Below are 22,101 nucleotides of genomic sequence, written 5' to 3' on the forward strand. Positions count from 1 at the left end.
GGTTACGTCCAGTTAAATGATTGTATTGTGTACTATGGTTTGCTTGTTGGTTGTATTTTGTGTTCTGTGTGACTGGTGGCTAATGTTGTGCGTTTGTCTCGATTGTGTAGAAAAATTTGGCTGTCGAGTGTTATAACTGTGTTGCTGTCTATGTTGATTTTGGAGTCTTTCGTTATTATTGTCGTATCTTCTCGTATTTCTGTAATTTAATGTCTGTTCGAAATTTCCTCCATTTCTATTGTAATTTTGTTGTAGTCTACTATTGAAATTATTAGAATTCGAGGCTTTATAATTTAAATAGCCATTAGATTTTATGATTTCGAAAGCGTTCTTTAGACTTGTTGGGTCTCGACTTACGATTATGCTTTTGACAGGTTCCGGTAACCCGTATTTAAAAGAGTTTAGGGCAATTCTGGCATTGCTTTCGCTGTTAACTTCAGGGAATCTGTTTTCACTGAAATAAAGCGCATTGTCCAACCGACATAAAAGTGTTGCTAATTTATTATAGAAGTTTTCAATTGAAGAGTCACATCGACATGCTCTAATCTTGTCGATTAATTCTTCAACTGAATTTTTCTCGCCATGATAATCGATCAAAACCTGTTTAATTGATGGCCAAGTATCTAAGTTTCCATTCATTAGCAGGGACCTTCTTGCACTACCCGTAATTTTGTCTTTAATGTTGCCCATTAACAATACTTTATATTCGGATGGGAGAGGCTCCAAAATAGGCACCATTAAGTCAATTCTTTCGATAAAATTAAGTAGTGCGTCTCTATTACCATCATAATGCGGAATCGCATTTAGATTACTCGAAATGAGCTTAAATCTGCTACTTATGTCCAACTGATCCATGTTTATAACTTATTACGCAATTTAAGCAATTTTCGATTTATTTTCTTAACTTAAACAACAATACTTCTAATTCGCTTCTGCGTTACAAACTTGTACTTATCAGTATTATACTTCTCAAGAAGGAAAAAAAATGAATTCTTAAGCTATCGATACGATACGTAATATTAACTTCTATTATACATACATTTCATTTTGTAGAATTGAATAATAATTTAAATTGAAGGAAATTATGTTCTTGTTGTTGATGCTGCAATTGGTTCTGTTAAGCTTCCAATTCGACGTTTGCAAGTGTTTGCTGCCTGTAGCTGCTGAAGCTGTTCCTGTTTTTATAGCTGTCACTGTTGCCGCTGTTGTTGTCGTGTATGTGATTTTTTATCCTCTTTTAAGTTTGTTGGTTTTATGCAACTGTACCCACAATTGTACGTTTTTCTACTTTTTTCTTCACTGGTCTAACTGTTAAGTTTTTTTTTCTCAAATTGTACGTTTTTTTTCTCTTTTCTTTCTTCACTGGTGTAAATTTGATATGTAAGATGAATTTGTTTTATGCAACTGTACCCACAATTGTACGTTTTTCTACTTTTTTCTTCACTGGCCTAACTGTTAAGTTTTTTTTTTTTGTTACTTTAAATTTCCGTTATTATTGGTTTTGCATGTAATTTTTTTCCTTGTTTTTTTCGCTTTAAACTTTACGCAACACTGCCCACAATTGTACGTTTTTCTACTTTTTTCTTTCTTCACTGGTCTAACTGTTAAGTTTTTTCTTAAATTGTACGTTTTTCTACTCTTTTCTTTCTTCACTGGTGTAACTGTTAAGTTGTTTTTCTTAAATTGTACGTTTTTCTACTCTTTTCTTTCTTCACTGGTGTAAATTTGATATGTAAGATTAATTTGTTTTCACACTCAATACTCTTTTTATGAAGTTTACTATTGAACTTTTCTTCAACGCGTTCCAACACTTTCCCCAATTTTTCTACTGCTTCGGCAGCCGGGTCTGACTGTTTTGTCCAATAAATAGTTTTAATGTTGCACTTATATTAAATTCGAATGTAATGCACGTTTGACTTATGCGCGCCGAAATTTACTCTCGCGCCTTTTATTAACAATAGTTTTATTTTTCTTTTAAATCCCGAAATTTTCTTTTAGGTTTTACTTTGCACACGCTTTTAAATTTCTTTTTCAGAAAAAACTACGCGTGGTTCGCTTCCGACTGCGCCAGTTAAGTATTTGAACGAGTTCTTTATTTCGGCAATTCAAAAATCGAACTGAACTAATTCTAGTTACATTGAAATGCACATAGCCTACTTAAAGCGAATAGCGGGTGGAGTGGACGAGATGATAATTATTGCAATAGGAGATGGGAGACAAGGAGAAATAGAGATTAAGTGTTGGGAAGCGTACGGAATATGATGTGTAGGTTGTGGGGAATATCTGGATACATAACAATATAAAGAAGCTGTGTCCAAGCTCAAGTAAGCACAATTCCCTTTGGAGAGCCCAAAAGCCCATGAAGCCACCTACTGACTCCAACACGCATATTCGAAACTTATCAAAAAATGGCGAGGAAAAGGCTGATTGTTTTGCAAATCATCTAGAAAAGGTACATAATTTAACCGAATTTGCCAAAGAACAACTTTAAGCTATCAATCTTTTCCAACACAGCTAACAAGTCTTTCGAGTCTTTTAAGACTTCACCTTCTGAAATTATTGGAAACATAAAAGAACTTAAACCAAAAACGTCGCTGGGATATGATAATGTTACCCCAAAAATGCTGATTGAGTTACTTTGCTGTAGAGGTGCTCTCTTTGCTCTTCATTGCAATTCGTTGTTATTATTCAATTTCATGGAAAAAGTCGCAGATTTTCTTGATAGATAAAGACACAGCCGTCTTCACCAATCAAGCTTCTACTCTGTCTTTTTAAAACGCTTTAACAGGTATTACTATCAAAAATGTTTCCTTTCTTCCGCGAAAATAATACAATACCAACGCACCAATTCGGGTTTCGTGCAAAACATAGCTCGATAGAGCAAGTAAATAGAATTACTAACGAAATAAAAAAAAGTATTTGAGCATAGGGAGATATTTCTAGATGTATCTCAGGCGTTATGCCCAATTCTATATATCATATATTCAGCAGATCTTTCAACAGCTAACAATGTATTAACTTAAAATTTTGCGGATTACACATTTTAGCGCGAATGAACCGAAGTGTTACATTTTTGCTAAGACCAAAAATGTTCCCGGCAGTAAAAAATGAATCGGTTGTTACTGTGAACAGAGTATTTTCTCTTCGCTCCGTGTTCTATTATTTATTCTATATTATTGCCGTGTGTTTGCGGCGATAGGCAGCTGCCATAAATGTAATCAATTCTTCCACTTGTCGTGTGGGAATTTATCACAGGCTGATGTGGATTTTTTGCTGAAATCCAAAAATGCATTTTATTGTAAAGTGTGCGCGGTAGTTCGGGAAAACTCCATTCGTTCGCCGCCTGCGTCGCCATTAGTGCGCAATGCTCAGTGTTCTCATATTTTATAATCGCAACAACAAAATTCTGAACAATCAAACAAGGAAGCAGCGGAAACTTTGTTGGAGCCTAAAAATTCTAATAAGGTAAATGTGGTGTGTTCTTAATTCTCTGGTTCTGAAAGTAAGATCACTGAGAAGTGAACAATCGAAGCCGCTCACATCAATACAATGCTCTCTCTGCTGCCTACTCCACTCTCACTGCTGCGACTGTTGTTGGTACAAATGCTTCTACAAACGCTTCGCCATCTAATGTTGTTGTTTCTGCTTCTACTGATAATGTGAGTATGGCTTATCTCGCTCCCACTGTACCGAAAGCAATTTCTGCTGCTCCATGTGCTGCTTGCTCCACTCTCTCTACTGCAGCTGATAATGATAATGGCTCCGTCCAACGTTGCTGTTTCAGTTTTTTCAGGCAATGTCAGTGTGGATTACTGTGCTCCTGCGGCTCGATCTGCTGCCGCTCCCAATGCTGTTAATTATGCCAATACATACTTATGCTGACGCTGTTGCTAGGAATATACGTATCAACACTCACTCGAAAGCCAAAAACAATCCAACAGTTGCTGCTACACCAGATCGTCCCTCTGTCACTTTAATGCTGCTCAATCAGTTGCCATTGATGATTCGGTTAATTTGAACTCTTCTACTTCAATTACTGCTAATGGAAATTTGAAATTAAAGGTGAGCACTAGGAATAAAAAATCCCCAGCTGCTTCAACTGTTGTTGGTGTTAATGCCAATTCTGATCTCGATGTTATTATTCCCAAGAAATGGATTCACTTGTCTGCCTTTAGGAACTTAGTCACTAAAGAAGATATTATAGATTTTGTTGTTAAACATACTAATGTTGATAGAGAGCATATTTTATGTTATAAATTAATTAAGAAAGATATTGATATTAATAACACAGGCTAACACTCAATTTGCTTTTTGTATTTATCAACTGATTCTAGTTAATTTGGGTGCGCTAAATTCAAATCTGTAATCAGTTTGTCTCTATCAGCTCTAGTTTTCATGATATAGCCTTTTTATAGTTACCATATGATGACCTCCAATTATGACCGTCTGCCAGTTTTTTCAAATAAATTTTTTAATCAATATTTCTTATTTACAGTTATAGTAGTTGCCAAAAAAAGCATTTTTTTCGGAAAACAATTTTGTACCCAAAATTTTTTATTTGCTGTTATACTTATTGCCAAAAAAAATGTCCAAATTTTTTAAGTATTTAAAAAGTAAAACTTTTTCATAGGAATATGAAAAAAAATAAAAAGAAGTAAACTGTTTCATACAGATTTATTAAAATAAAAAAAATTCTCACAAAGCAATAAAAATATAATATATATATATATATATATAATTCTAGTTACAGGATGTAAAGCTTCTTTTAAGAGGCAATCTGGAATGAACAGCCGGATCAGAGTCTCTTTGCAAATTCCAACAGTAGTCTGCCATCATATGTTTATCCTATCTTCCCTGGTACCGATTCTCCATAATTTTGATATCTTGGTGAAACTTTTCTCCCTGTTGTTCCTGCGGGAAATCGGTCCAAGAGACTGTGCAAATAATGGATTTTAATACTCATGTTGCAGCCAAGGTCTCTAAACTTATCCAGAATATTCTCCACTAATTGAACATAATTTGGGGCTTTATTATTTCCCAAGAAATTTTTTATAACTTGCACGAATGATGCCCACGCATTTCGTTCAGTTTCGGTCATTGACTTAACAAAATCGTTGTCATTCATAAACTGCCTTATTAGGGGACTGTCAAAAACTCCTGCTCTAATCCTATCTCTACTTAGATAAGGCATTTTGCTGCAAATATATGCAAAACATTCCCCGTCGTGAATCAGAGCCTTAACAAACTGCTTCATGAGTCCTAATTTGATGTGCAACGGTGGTAGGACGATCTTTTCAAGTAGAACTAAAGCCTCATTTACAATATTTTTAACGTCAGCAATCATTTTTTCTCTCGTAGGTCAATATTTTTGCCGCCAATGTTGTTGCTATCCCAGAGGCACAAAAAGCAAGGGTATTTAGTATAACTACTCTGTTGTCCAAGAAGAAAATTGACCATTTTAAGATCAACACAAACGATTGGTGGTCTTGGTACTTTATCTTTTCATCACTAATGCAATGTTATTATATTCTTCTTTAATTGTTGTGGAGTGCGCAATTGGAATTGATGCATACACATTGCCATTGTGCAATAAGACGCACTTCAAACTTCTCTTCGAACTGTCTACGAAGAGACGCTAATCGCTGGGTAAATACTTGGATAGCCCCATTTCCTGTATAAGACCATTTATATTATTACAAAACACCAGATTGCCTTCCTTAGTAAAAAATGTTAAAAAAGCTTTATCCCTGGTGTTTAAATGAGTTAAGCCTCCTCCACTCTACCCGGGAAAAACTGGCGCATCCTTAGGACGAACTCACAATACACCACATCCGATGGTACAACACAACACCAACACAACTCACCACACCTGTACCCCTACCCATTAAACAAAAAGGATGGACAACAGGATAGGAGACACATTCGTTTACACAATTCGTCCCATACAGTTCGCCCATCACTTTCGCATATACACTGCGCCGCTTCAACACTCTAGCGCGATTATCCAATTCGACCTCGATTTGCGAAACCTCGATCGCCAGCTCCGGCAAATCAGTATCGTTATAAAATCTTTATAAAATATAAATTTAATTCATAAATAAAATTGTTAAAAAACCGCAGTATATAAAGTGTTTTTTATTTTAATTAAAGCAGTAGTGTATGCTCCATAAGATATTGGATATAATACAATACAACATGCTAGTGTAAGAGATTTATCACAAAATATACATAAATTTGGGCATCTAATGAATCATGGTCCTTCGAGTATTACTGACAGGCATCTTCGGATTTTAACTAAGCAAAAATTTATAAAAGAACAAAAACCAAACGGAGTGCGAATAAAAATGAAATATAAACCTTCAAGTCTTCTTCTTCTTAATTGGCGTAGACACCGCTTACGCGATTATAGTCGAGTTAACAACTGCGCGCCGCTCGTTTCTTCTTTTCGCTACGTGGCGCCAACTGGATACTCCAAGCGAAGCCAGGTTCTTCTGCACTTGGTCCTTCCAACGGAGTGGAGGTCTTCCTCTTCCTCTGCTTCCCGCGACTGGTGCTGCGTCGAATACTTTCAGAGCTGGAGTGTTTTCGTCCATCCGGACAACATGACCTCGCCAGCGTAGCCGCTGGCTTTTAATACGCTGCACTATGTCAATGTCGTCGTATATCTCGTATAGCTCATCGTTCCATCGAATGCAATATTCGCCTTGGCCAATGCGCAAAGGACCATAAATCTTTCGCAGAACCTTTTTCTCGAAAACTAGCAACGTCGATACATTAGTTGTTGTCATCATCCAAGCCTCTGCACGACGGGAATAATGAATGACTTATAGAGTTTTGTTTTTGTTCGTCGAGAGAGGACTTTACTTTTCAATTGTCTACTCAGTCCGAAGTAGCACCTGTTGGCAAGAGTAATCCTGCGTTGGATTTCCAGGTTGACATTGTTGGTGGTGTTAATGCTGGTTCCTTAATAGACGAAATTATCTACAACTTCAAAGTTATGACTGTCAACAGTGGCGTGAGTGCCAAGTCGGCGACTGTTTATTTGATGACGTCTTGCCCTCGTTCACTGCCAGACCCATTTGTTTTGCTTCCTTGTCCAGTCTGGAGAAAGCAGAACTAACGGCGCGGGTGTTGAGGCCGATGGTATCAATATCATCGGCATACGCCAGCAGTTGTACACTCTTATAGAAGATGGTACCTTCTCTATTTAGTTCTGCAGCACGAACTATTTTCTCCAGAAGCAGATTGAAAAAGTCGCATGATAGGGAATCGCCTTGTCTGAAATCTCGTTTGGTATCGAACGGTCCGGAGAGATCCTTCCCGATTCTGACGGAGCTTTTGGTATTGCTCAACGTCAGCTTGCACAGCCGTATTAGTTTTGCGGGGATACCAAATTCAGACATCGCGGCATAAAGGCAGCTCTTTTTCGTGCTGTCGAAAGCAGCTTTGAAATCGACGAAGAGGTGGTGTGTGTCGATTCTCCTTTCACGGGTCTTTTCCAAGATTTGGCGCATGGTGAATATCTGGTCGGTTGTTGATTTTCCAGGTCTAAAGCCACACGGATAAGGTCCAATCAGTTTGTTGACGGTGGGCTTTAATCTATCACACAATACGCTCGATGGAACCTTATATGCGATGTTAAGGAGGCTAATCCCACGGTAGTTGGCTCAGATTGTGGGGTCTCCTTTTTTATGGATTGGGCATAGCACACTTAAATTCCAATCGTCGGGAATGCTTTCGTCTGACCATATTTTGCAAAGAAGCTGATGCATGCTCCTTATCAGTTCATCGCCGCCGTGTTTGAATAGCTCGGCCGGCAATCCATCGGCCCTCGCCGCTTTGTTGTTCTTCAGGCGGGTGATTGCTATTCGAACTTCTTCATGGTCGGGCAACGTCTACTCCATCGTTATCGATTGGGGAATCGGGTTCGCCCTCTCCTGGCGTTGTGCGTTCGCTGCCATTCAGCAGGCTGGAGAAGTGTTCCCTCTATAATTTAAGTATGCTCTGGGCATCGGTGACTAGATCACCTTTGGGGGTTCCACAAGATAATGCTCCGGTCTTGAACCTTCTGTAAGTGGCCGCATTTTTTCGTAGAATTTTCGAGCATTACCCCTGTCGGCCAACTTATCAAACTATTCGTTTTCACGCATTTCAGCCTCTTTCTTTTTCAGTCTGCAAATGCCTTTCGAACCTTCCTAGCGTTTGTTAGTTTGCGTTTTTTGCTGCAGAGGGGCAGGTGCGAATCTTGGCTGCAACAAGATAGTGGTCCGAGTCGATGTTACGACCTCGGAGCGAACGCTCATCTAAAACATTTGAGACGTGTCTTCCGTCTATCACAACATGATCGATCTGGTTGGTAGGTTTCCATCCGGAGCCGGGTAGCTTGCTGAATCTTCTTATGCTGGAATCTAGTACTACAGATAACCACATTTAGGGCCCCGGCGAAGTCGATCAGCCTTAACCCATTTGGGGATGTTTCCTCGTGGAGGCTGTATTTACCCACCGTAGGGCCAAAAATACCTTCTTTGCCCACTCTGGCGTTAAAGTCGCCAAACACGATTTTGACATCGTGGCAGGGGTATCTCTCATAAGTGCGCTCCAAGCACTCATAAAAGGCATCTTTGGTCACATCGTCCTTCTCTTCCGTCGGGGCGTGGGCGCAAATCAGCGATATGTTGAAGAACCTCGCTTTGATGCGGATTGTGGCTAGACGTTCATTCACCGGAGTGAATGATAGTACTCGGCTACGGAGTCTCTCTCACACCACGAATACCACACCAAACTTGCGTTCCTGTATATGGCCACTATAGTAAATGCTACAAGGACCTACTCGTAACTGTCCTTGTCCCGTCCATCGCATTTCTTGGACGGCGGTGATGATAGCCTTTATTTTCACGAGGACATCAACCAGCTGGGCAGCGGCACCTTCCCAATTAAGGAACCGGACATTCCAGGTGCATGCCCTCAAATCATAGTCCTTAATCCGTTTGCCATGGTCGTTATCAAAAGGAGGGTCTCTCATCCGAGGCTGTTGGTGGTTTTTCATTGGGGGTGTTTTTACGTGGCGGGTCCCAAACCCAGCGCACAACCCTATGCAGGAGGATGTTTCGCCTTCTCACTTTAGCTCGCTTTGAAACGGATGTTCTTAGGCTACCCAGAGGATACTTTATCAAAGACCGGAAGTCGTGAGCTGCTTGAGTTATATGTAAAAGGTCCGTTCGCTATGGTGATTCGTTTTATTGTGTCTTTCTGTTGTTATGTTGGCGCTGCTGGGTGTTTTTTGCATTGTCCTCTAATTCGTATTTAGACGAGTTAGGAGGACAATGCAGGGATGTGTTCATCTGGCATGAACAGCCACTATGTTGCTAGAAGGCACGAAAATCACAATCGCTACACAGCGAAGTTCAAAGTAGAATATTACTACCTACAGCAGTTGTGTCCACCGAACACCGAGGATAACTGTTCAAACTGATAGCCCTAATAGACCAAGGATCACAATGATCTTTCGTAGCGTTTAGGGCACAAAATAGGCTAAAACTTCCAACACAAAAAGCCAACTTTGAAATTACGGGAATGCGTGAAAGTGGAGTACAAAACTCAAATAAAATCTGCCCCAAAAAAGTTGCGCCTGCCACGACTTGAACTCTGTGGCGCGCTGCTCCTAGCTACACTAGTTTCCATAGTACTGACCCACTTAGACATGGCGAAATACCATGGTCTGATTCCGAAGTAGTCCACGCTCTAGTGCAATGGCCACCGATTCTTGGCCACAATCGCCAATGTGCAACATAATTGCCGCAGAAAGTCGACACTTAGCACACTATCATCGGCATGCGCCAGCAGCTGTACACTTTTATAAAAGATTGTACCTGCTCGATTAAGTTCTGTAGCCCGAACTATTTTCTCCAGCAGCAGATTGAAGAAGTCGCATGATAGGGAGTCGCCTTGTCTGAAACCTCGTTTGGTATCGAACGGCTCGGAGAGGTCCTTCCCGATCCTGACGGAGCTTTTGGTGTTGCTCAACGTCAGTTTACACAGCCGTATTAGCTTTGACCCTTTAACAGTAATTTTCTGTCATATATACGAAAAGCATTGTCCCTTTTCATCTAGCGTCTTAAGAAATTGTGTCTTGCGTCTAGTTTTATGTACGTGGGGGTGTAATATAATTTCATCTCTTCTTTCCCACTGTTGATGGGTATTTGGTGTATCCACCCTGCTGTCCTAATAAGAAATTGACCATTTTAAGATCAACACGAATACTTATTTGGGATTCGTTATGTTTGGTATCAAAGCCGCAAAACAAACGCAAACCTATATCTTGCAATACCACAGACGGTTGATAATTTCGTCATGCCGCATTAAGTTGCACACTGTACCAGTAGCAGGGCCCGAACCATTACGGCAGTAACTACACTGTCTAAACTACTTGACCCAGTGATACGCCACGCTGAAGTGCGAGTCTGACAAATATACATGGTCCTTCAAGCAATAGTGAGCGGCAATATGGATTAGTGAAACGATTTAAAAAAAAAATAATTAAAACAAAAAACAAAGGAATTGTGTGGTGAACAAACCCTAAATTAACAAGTAAGGAAGGGCTAAGATCGGGTGTCACCGAACATTTTATACTCTCGCATGATAAAGTGATAATCGAGATTTCATTATCCGTCATTTACATATTTTTTTATTTTGCTGTAATATTAATTAGAATTAAATTCTGAGAGATTTACCGATATTTTCGGTGAAAAATTAGGTTAGGTTAGGTTAGGCACTGAGTTCTTCGTGTTCGATATAAGGGACCTTGAAAAGTTATAGTCCGATCACGACAATTTTTCCACAAGGGATACTCGTACCTCAGCTCAAATACCGTATTTGTGTAAGGTTTTATTCCGCTATCATCATTGGTTCCTAATGTATACATATATTATACAGAGAAGGCATCAGATGGAATTCAAAATAGCGTTATATTGGAAGAAGGCGTGGTTGTGAACCGATTTCACCCATATTTCGTACATGTTATCAGGGTGTCAAGAAAGTATTGTGTACCGAATTTCATTGAAATCAGTGCAGTAGTTCCTGAGATATGGTTTTTGTCCAAAAGTGGGCCACGCCACGCCCATTTTAAATTAAAAAAAAAAAGATTGGGTATAACTTCCTTTTGCCATTTCTTCCGAAAAATTTAGTGTCTCTGACGTTTTTTGTTAATCGGTTAACGCACTTTTAGCGATTTTCAACATAACCTTTGTATGGGAGGTGGGCGTGGTTATTATCCGATTTCTTCCATTTTTGAACTGTATGTGGAAATGCCTGAGGGAAACGATTCTATAGAGTTTGGTTGACATAGCTATAGTAGTTTCTGAGATATGTACAAAAAACTTAGTAGGGGGCGGGGCCACGCCCACTTTTCCAAAAAAATTACGTACAAATATGCCCCTCTCTAATGCAATTCTTTGTGCCAAATTTCACTTTAATATCTTTATTTATGGCTTAGTTATGACACTTTATAGGTTTTCGGTTTCCGCCATTTTGTGGGCGTGGCAGTGGGCCTATTTTGCCCATATTCGATCTTAACCTTCTTATGGAGCCAAGAAATACGTGTACCAAGTTTCATCATGATATCTCAATTTTTACTCAAGTTACAGCTTGCATGGACGGACGGACAGACGGACGGACGGACAAACAGACTTCCGGATTTCAACTCTACTCGTCACCCTGATCACTTTGGTATATATAACCCTATATCTGACTCTTCTAGTTTTAGGACTTACAAACAACCGTTATGTGAACAAAACTATAATACTCTCCTTAGCAACTTTGTTGCGAGAGTATAAAAATATATTCATTCATAATAGTGTGGTGACTAACTAAAAAACAAAAATAAAAACAAAAACATAAAACCCGAACAAGAAAGTGCTGTGACACAAACCGAGCAAAAAAGAAAAAATATACATACATATATCAGCGAGGTGACCAAACTGTGAACAAAAACAGGGTGTATTTGAAAAATTAAACCACCAAACATTTAGGCAAACAAAAAAGCAACAAACGCGCATAATTTAAAAACAAAATTTAAATCGGCCAAGAAATAGAAAATTTAAATAATATGTTGCGGGCGCGAATCGCAACAAAAACCAACAAAGTACAAAACTGCAAACAGCGGGCGCGAATTAACCAAACAGGAATCAAAAACACAAACAACACGACAAGAAGCCCCTAAGCAGCTGGAAGAAGAGGATTTGCGACAAAACACCCTAGTACACACATACATACACCTAAAACGCCCCTTGAGGAAAAATAAAGTGAGCGTATTTATTTCATTTATTCTAAATATACGTATATACAATATGTATGTAAAAATACGTACGTACGCGAAATAATGGTTACCAAACTGTCACAATTTCGAGTATATTTTCCGGGAAAACCTGAACACAGTTTGGTATAACGTATATATCAATATATCTTAATATATAAAAATCACGTGTCACGTTGTTTGTTTTCGATGGACTCCTAAACTACTGAACCGATTTTAATGAAATTTGTAACACTGTGTGCAGTTTGGTCCAACTTGAAAGATAGGATAGTTTATAACTCTCCTTATAGTCGCATTATTTATTTATTGCAAATTATTTGTTTATTATTAGCAAAGAGCTATCCACCAGTTGGTGGCGCTAACAGTGGTATTGAGTAAGTGCGGTATGTTACAGTAGATGCGGTATGTTACATTAGATGGCGCTAAAAACATTAAATAAAAATGCGTTGTTTGAAGTTTATATTATTTGTGGTAAGTTCGCCGGGTCAGCTAGTATAGTATATATATTTTAAATACTATGAATTTATTGCCTATTTATTAACAAACAAAGAAAACTTCAAGATTTACTTGCAATATTTTCCGGCAATACCTCTTATGTTTGAACAAAACAATAAGCAGGATTTCATAAACTAAGATAGCAAAGGAACAACCATAAAACAAACCATAAAAAACATACATGCATACATATGCATATGTAAATTTCTCCTTTATACATAACTTTAATATACATACTACATATATGTTCATATCAACAACATTAACAAAGTAATAAACACAACAATAATTTGATACCAATTGACAAATATATGTATATACAAAATGCGTACGGGAGCATACCTGTATGTTACCCACTTCGCTTTCGCGCTCTCGTTCTAGTGCGAACTTACATATATATGATCATACGGCATAGAATCTGCCTGTAACTTTATACCCTACACTGGGTACCAAAAGCTAAGTTATAAAAATTTTTCAAAGAAAAAAACCAAAGTGTAAGGCAAAGTAAAATTGTCTTTCACAAAATGCATTTATTGGACATACACATCTTGTTAAAGTCCATATTAGCATCATGTACATCACATATGTACATTGAATTTTCAAGTGAAGTGGTTGTGTTTCTGGTGCGGTCCTGGGGTTTTGTCAAAAATTCCTAGTTTCTCACACCAATTGTTAGCGATTTTTTGCTGAGGCTTTTCGAAAGCTTAAACAACAAAACGGACACTAAATTTGCGGGATAAGATAAGTACAATTTGTATTTTGTAATCAAAATCCTTTTGCACTTACCCGAATATATTTTTGTGGTTTTTTACCCAAAACAAATCGTTTTTTCCCCTGTAACAGCAATCCAAACAAAGCGCGTGCTTAATTTTTGCATTGCCGTTTTGTTTTGATTAGTCAGCTGTTCTCCTTTTCGTTTTCTCCTTTTCGTATCCCCTTTGGTTTTGGCATTGCCAACTACCGAAAACATTAGCAAGGTTGTAGCGACAGTGACTGAACACACCTTTCGTTAGGAGCTCCCAACTATTTTTCTCATTGAGGTATGGCCTCTGAGAACAGTAGCGGATGCACACCCGAGAATCCATTTAGAAGGAACTCTAAAATCATGAGAACTCCTCCTAATGGAAAAAATGAGTTGTCCACCGCTGCTGGATCAACCAAAAAATGCGAAGTTGCCACTAATACAATTAGAGGTGGAAAACACCCCGAGGAAACGCTAGTTAACGAAACTACCCAAAATTTTATCCACTTGGGTAGTAAAATAAAAGAACTGGAGAATATGATGGCTGGCCAAAGGCATATAAACCAAGCAATGCGCGACTTAGTTAGCAGCATTGTAGCGCTACATGCCAAGGCTGATAAAGGCGGAAACCTACCCAAAAGGATTATAGTAGGGAAACCGTCCCAGGTTTCCCCAATGGGTAAGGATGTAAATACCCCGAAGAGGCTACGGGAGACAACAGGCTTTTTACCTCCCACTAAAAAGCCAAAAAATGTAAATAAAGCGGAGCAGCCCACCTACAGCGAGACATTGAGGTTAGTTCAAACCAATACAACGGTTATACCCACTACATCCGAAACATGGGTGGACGTTGTCAAGAAACGAAGACCAGCTGAAAAGAAAATTAGATCCAGGCCAGACGCCATCATACTCACAAAAAAGGATGGTGCATCATACGCGGATATTCTCCGGAAAATAAAATGCGATACCAGGTTAGAAGAATTGGGCTCAAGTGTCACGTATATAAGGAAAACGTTAAAAGGAGACCTGCTATTAGAGTTGAAAAACCAAGCGGATAAAAGAGCCGAAACGTTCCAAAGTGCCTTAGAGGAAGTGGTAGGTGAAATGGCTGTCATACAGCCCAAAATCCACAATGTCACGATCACATGCAAGGACTTAGATGAAATTACAACTCCGGAAGAGATTTGCGAGGCCCTGAAAAAAGAATGCGGGATAGAAAACCTAGGGAAAGTAAATGTTAAGAGCATGCGAAAAACCCGAAGCGGTACCCAAATAGCTACACTATGCCTGCGCGAGTTAACGACATAGCCTCGCTCCGGGTCACACACACTCACATACATCTTATCTCCTAATATACATTCCGAACAAAGGCGAACTATGTATGTAAACCGATAGAACTCGCTTTGACATGCACTATCAGTCGAACAATAGAAATGAACATGCATTATCTAGAAAGGCATTCTCAACATGTAAACAACAAACATCTGGCAATGGAATAATCCACTGCGATAACCAACTCCGCATCTCAAGTAATAGCAAGATAGCAGATATCGAATTACAACAAAGAAGTCGCATGCAGATAACAGCAGCCGCATTTCATTAGTATAAATAGCTGTAAGATCTTATATTAAAATTTAGTTCTTAAGAATATCAATAAAGGCACGCATTTCGGCGTATAAATAAAATTGTTTAAATTCTTGAACTCATATCGTGTAAACGATATTAACTGGGGGCTCAACCAGTCTGTAAGCCATCTCTATCCATTGAATAAAACGATAGAAAAAATTCCACGGGAAGTAGGACTTCCAGCACTAGATCTTTGAAAAAGGTGCTTAAAATTGAACAAAGATAAAATTAATATTCCTGCAAAATCTGGAAAAGAATAACGGATAAGTCTTGATATATAGATAACACAGTCAAGCAACGTTATATCAACGGATATCCCAACACGCTAGAATCTCAAAAAAGGAGACAAAAGCCGTTCAATTTGCGTCGTCCCCTATTGAACACCGACGTCAAGATGACAACACAAGAAATCGCAAGCTTGAGAGCACAAATCGCTGCTCTGACCACAACGTTCACTGAAACTCAACAAAGATTGAATTCGTTGGAAACCCACGCAACACCTAACGTCACAGTCACAAACCAATACCAGGACTGTACACCAAACATCACAGATGAATCACAAATAAACTTGGAAATATTCAAAACCTTACCAGTCTTCACAGGCGATATGAACCATTATAGGTCATGGAGAAAACGCGCCTGGACGCACATGGAAAACATCAAGAATTACGCTACTACACCCATGTACTACACGGCACTCTCGATTGTACATTCCAAAATTCAAGGAGAGGCGGCCGATATTTTAATAAACCACAACACCAAATTCAACTTTTATTCCATAATAAACCGTCTCGATTATACTTATGCGGACCAGAGACCTCTGTATGTTTTGCTCGAAGGAATGAAAAGAATAAAGCAAGGAAAAAGGACTCTGGCAGAGTTCCATTCCGAAGTCAGCAAGTCACTTAATCTTGCACTCACTAAAGTTGAGATGGATAATCATGGACCAGGAAATCCATCAGCTATGATTGAATATGCAAACCAGGAAGCTGTGAGGACATTCATTCTCGGTCTGAACAGCAAATATACCAGCGGCACCCTCTACAGTCACAATCCGAAGGACTTAGAAACCGCTTACGCTATCGCGAGTACGATATACCACGATAATATAAACTCACAATTCGACGTTCCGCAATACAATCAGCAGAGACAATCACAGTACCAAAACTCAAGCAGAAGACATTACGAGGAGCCACAAAGGTACAAACCTAACGTACAGGTGCAATACAATCAGACAGCACCCCGGCAACAGCATCAACCAATGGACGTAGATTCATCACAACAATACACGAGATCCGCAAATCCCAAAAGGGATCATTCCAAACCACAACAAAACAGCTATAACCGTCAATTACAAGGGCTACCTCCAAATAATCAATTTCGCGGTAACCCTCAAAAAAGAGAACGAAATCCTTCATCTCATAATTCCCACGTACAACAGAAATGTCAACGTGTAAACCAGACACGCGACGAAGAACTACAATCGCTTACACCAGAATACGAGAACGATGATTACGAAACAGGCAGCGCTTTTTTAGGCGCATGAACGATTTGCCGTGTCTGCAACGCCACTGCAGGGATACAGGCAAACTTATTAACATCCTGATTGATACTGGAGCAACAAACAACTATATAAGTACAAAATGTAACTTAGGTAAGTCTATTCAAATTAAACCTGTAAAAGTGAAAACTCTTCATGGTTACTCAATAACCAAATCAAAAAAAATAATTACATTGTTAGAACATAATCTCACATTTTTTGAAACTGATGCATTAAAAGAATTCGATATGCTTCTGGGTGAACAGGGTCTTAGGAAAATTAAAGCAGAAATCAACCTTTTCGAGTACACGCTCAGTTATAAATATAGGGCCAAGAAAGAAAGTGAATCTGTGCAAAAAATAAATTATACGGTTAATAGTGAAAAATATAGAGCAGAAATCGAAGAAATTATGCAAAGAAATGAAGACACAAATGAAGTGCTACCATATACTACCACGGTACAAGCTACCATTAGAACGAAATCCGGAGATCCTATTTGGACCAAGCAATATCCGTACCCTATGTCGGATAGCGATTTCATTAACAAAGAAATTAACAAACTTTTAGAAAATGAAATAATTCAACCCAGCAAAAGTCCGTATAACTCTCCCATTTGGACAGTCGCAAAAAAAGGTACCGATGAACAAGGGAAACCTAAGCGCAGAATGGTCGTAGACTTTCAGAAACTTAACAATCAAACTGTTACAGATAGATACCCCATACCTGATTTGGCTATGACCATACAAAATTTAGGAAACGCAAAAGTATTTTCAACTCTAGACTTAGAGTCTGGTTTCCATCAGATCCTTATTAATAAATCAGACAGGGAAAAAACGACTTCTAGTGTAAATGGAGCTAAATACGAATTTCTTCGTATGCCATTCGGCCTGAAAAACGCCCCATCTATTTTTCAAAGATGCGTGGATGATATCCTTAGACCATATATCGGGAAGTTCGCGTACGTCTATATAGACGATGTTCTCATTTATTCTTCCTCTCCTGAAGAACATATCGAACACATCCGCATAATCATAAATGCCCTTCACCAGGCCAATATGAAAATCTCTAACGAAAAATCTCACTTTTTCAAAGACTCTGTTGAATACTTAGGGCATATAATTAAATACAACAAGATTACAGTTGACCCAACAAAAATACAGACTATTAAAAATTTCCCTATTCCTACAACACTGAAGGAACTCAGATCCTTCCTAGGTCTCGCAAGTTACTATAGAAAATTTATAAAGAATTTTGCAGCCATCGTCAAACCACTAACTACGTTCCTCAGAGGAGAGAACGGTGGCATATCAAAGAATCAAAGTGCAAAAATAAAAATCACTTTAGACGAACCTGCACTAAAAGCACTGATAATAAAAGAAGAACTACAAGCCTAGGTCGAACTCTTCCAACCAAATTTTAACAAACCTTTCGAATTAACCACAGATGCTAGCAATTACGCTATAGGAGCCGTATTATCCCAAAACCAAAAACCCATATCATTTATTTCACGAACGCTCAGTGAAACAGAACAGAATTACTCCACAAATGAGAAAGAGTTACTCGCAATTGTATGGTCACTACAGAAACTACGCAACTACTTGTATGGTATAGCAGATTTAACAATATACACCGACCATCAATCTCTAATATTCTCCATATCAGAAAAAAACCCCAATACAAAATTAAAAAGATGGAAAAATTTCATTGAAGAATATGGTGCAAAAATCGTTTACAAACCCGGACATCAGAACGTGGTCGCTGATGCCCTTTCTCGTCAGCAAATAAACAACACTTTAAATTCTGATGACTCCCAACATTCAGCACAAAGCTCACCAACACAAAGACTCAAACGAGTAAAAAAACCAGTAAACTCCTTTAGAAACCAAATTATTGTAAAACGGTCAGATCAGAACCCCATCGAAATATTCTCACAAAACATATTTTCTAACAGCCGACACACGATCTTTTTTAATACGAAAACTGTATTACTAGATAGACTAAAAAATGTAATTAGACCAAAGATAACTAATGCTATACAAATAGACGAGCAAATGTTATTTTACGTCGAAAATGACATTATCAACACATTTCCAACTGTATCGATTGTACTAGCGCAAAAATTGGTGGACGATATTACCGAAACCGAACAACAGGAACAGATCATACAAGACACACACAGACGTGCTCACAGAAACTACAAAAACAACGCACAGGAAATCTCGCTCAGATACTACTGGCCAAACATACGTGACGCTTGTAAAAAAGAAGTACAAAACTGCGAAATCTGCCTCACAAACAAGTATGAACGCCGACCAAATAAACAACCAATAGGATCAGCACCGATACCGAACAAAGTAGGCGAATACATACACTTAGACTTATTTTTTATGAGCAACAATATGTACATTAGTTCAACCGACAAATATTCCAAATTCTGCCATTTGAGACAAATACCATCAAAGAAAGACACATACAAATATGTTGACGAGATACTGTCACAAATATACCCAAACGCAAAGTTTGTAATGACTGATAACGAGTCAACATTTACTGGCATATGTGCACAACAAATATACAAGCGATTACAAATAACGCATACCAAAACTCCAGCCTATCATTCGACAACAAACGGTCAAGTTGAAAGAACGCATAGCACAATTATCGAACTCGCAAAAGTATTAGCGCATCAACACAGTTCGGCTCCTGACGATCAGATATTTGAAGCAGTCCGACAGTACAACAAAACAATCCATTCGGTAACCAACCACAAACCCGAGGACGTGTTTTTCAATCAAAGGGAATATCCTGGCATCAAAGAGCGTCTTCAACAAAACCAACAGAGAGTTTTGCGATACCATAACCGTAATCGGAAACAGCTCAAATACAAAGAAGGAGAGGTAATATATTCAAAAACGCATAGACGAAACAAAAACGGAAAAAAATACGTGAAACATATAGTAAAAAAAGACAACGGAGAAACAATAACGACCAATAAAAAAGTAATTATCCATAAAGACAATATCAGAGCAAAAGCATGTACGGAATAGTATTTACCTTACTTTTCTCTATCGCACTTTGCGACAATATTATAGATTTAAGCCATAGGAAATATGTACTAGTAGAAACTGATCCTGTTTACATTTATCAGGATACAGCTTTCTTGTATCACATATCCAATCTCTCAAAAATATTGGCGCCATACGAAAGTATAATGAAATCATCATTCAATCTAGAAGACCAACCCCAAACTCAAATTTTAGTAAACAAAATCGAAACTCTGAAAACTCAACTCATTCCCAATATTTATAGATCCAAAAGATCACTTAACTTTCTTGGTTCCATGTTAAAATTCATCACGGGCACACCAGACCACGATGACCTTGTGGAAATAAAAACTTCACTTAATTTGCTAATAGAGAATAATAATAAGCAAAAATTAATTAATTCACAGTTCGAAAGAATACTCGAAAGCCTTGATCCCAAAGCAATAACCGAAAACATTGTTATATCAGAAGTTTATAATGAACTCAAATCAATAACTAACACTATAAATTTTGCAAAAACTAATAATTTCTATTCTGGCACATTAAATTTGAAAGACGTGTACGATTTAATAAACCATGAAAAGTTAGATCTTCCAATAATTAATATATTAGAATATGCCGACATTCATATATGTTACCTACAACAAACAATTATAACAATATACAAATATCCTATCCTTGAAACTAAATGTAGCTTATTTAATGTATATCCTTTAGCATATAAGCATGGTAAAATTAATTTAGACCCTAAGATCGCAAAGTGTAACGATTATCAAAGAATATCTAAATGTAGAAATTATATGGGTAACTTTATTTGTAAATCAGAACCCGCTGACAATTGTACTATAAAAATATTAGAAGACAAAACAGCACAATGCGAAACAACCCACGAAAATAATGCTCCACTTCGCATCCTAGAGAATGGATACATTTTGACAGATTACCAGCATACTTGGAACAACATGCATATATCAGGCCCTAAATTGATACACTTCAATGAATCCACGAACATCGATAACATGACATATTACAATCATCAAAGACAACTCAGAGAAATAATACACAATCAACACAACGAAAAACTTGAAGTACTCCGTATCCTTTCTTCAAACTCAATATACAAATTCAGCAATATCCAAACACTCTCAACATTTTTGATACCTATTGTAGAAAATCCAGTACATTTTACGTTCTTCATCATAATAGGATTCCTTACTTTAGTAGTCACCACTTACGGTATGGTACACCTCTGCCGATATCGCGTAAATAGAAGAATGCTTCACAGACAAAGGCAAATTGACGAAATATACGAAGTCGAATTGAATCGTCTTCAACAACAACAATCTGTAGCAACATAGCGAGGACGCTCCGTTTTAGAAGGAGGGGAGTTAACGACATAGCCTCGCTCCGGGTCACACACACTCACATACATCTTATCTCCTAATATACATTCCGAACAAAGGCGAACTATGTATGTAAACCGATAGAACTCGCTTTGACATGCACTATCAGTCGAACAATAGAAATGAACATGCATTATCTAGAAAGGCATTCTCAACATGTAAACAACAAACATCTGGCAATGGAATAATCCACTGCGATAACCAACTCCGCATCTCAAGTAATGGCAAGATAGCAGATATCGAATTACAACAAAGAAGTCGCATGCAGATAACAGCAGCCGCATTTCATTAGTATAAATAGCTGTAAGATCTTATATTAAAATTTAGTTCTTAAGAATATCAATAAAGGCACGCATTTCGGCGTATAAATAAAATTGTTTAAATTCTTGAACTCATATCGTGTAAACGATATTAACTCGCGCCCAGGATGCCAAGGCTGCGCTTAAGGTAGGCAAGATAAAAATCGGATGGTCCATCTGTCGCCTCCGGGAATACTCCCCAATTCCCCGTTGCTTTAGGTGTTTCCATCTGGGGCACATGGCGCACAAATGCTACAACCCTGTTGACAGGTCGTCCCTGTGCACACGTTGTGGAGCCGGTGGACATGTAGCGAAGTCATGCACTAACGATCCAAGCTGCATGCTGTGTAAAGGAGCACACTCAGTACTACTTGCCCCAAGTATTTGGAGATGGCGAAATCTTTAGGAAAATGAAGATATTGCAATTAAACCTAAATCACTGCGCTGCAGCACAAGATCTGCTTGAACAGACAGTAGTTGAAAAAAACATTGATGTCGCTTTATTAAGCGAACAATACTCCCAGCGTTCGGAAAGCACTTGGACCACAGACATATCCGGAAAAGCTGCAATATGGTCATGTAAAGGGTCGCTCCAGATATCACAACTGTTTCACATGAGCAAATATACGTGGCATATACTTT

General features: G+C 38.4%; 1 protein-coding gene and 1 long non-coding RNA gene across 2 annotated transcripts in view; one reads left to right on the forward strand and one right to left on the reverse strand.

Annotated features, from left to right (window-relative positions):
• LOC125775761 (uncharacterized) overlaps positions 1-21,580 on the forward strand; it is a 258,804-nt gene extending 237,224 nt beyond the window's left edge. The window contains exon 2 of the long non-coding RNA XR_007421369.1: positions 21,141-21,580. This is a non-coding gene — a long non-coding RNA (uncharacterized LOC125775761). The remainder of the gene's footprint in view (positions 1-21,140) is intronic.
• The window catches only part of LOC115065766 (carcinine transporter), a 1,371,383-nt gene that overhangs the window by 843,778 nt on the left and 505,504 nt on the right, over positions 1-22,101 (reverse strand). The window lies entirely within an intron of this gene.

Source organism: Bactrocera dorsalis, chromosome 1 (assembly GCF_023373825.1).
Source record: "Bactrocera dorsalis isolate Fly_Bdor chromosome 1, ASM2337382v1, whole genome shotgun sequence".
Classification (NCBI taxonomy): Eukaryota; Metazoa; Arthropoda; class Insecta; order Diptera; family Tephritidae; genus Bactrocera; species Bactrocera dorsalis.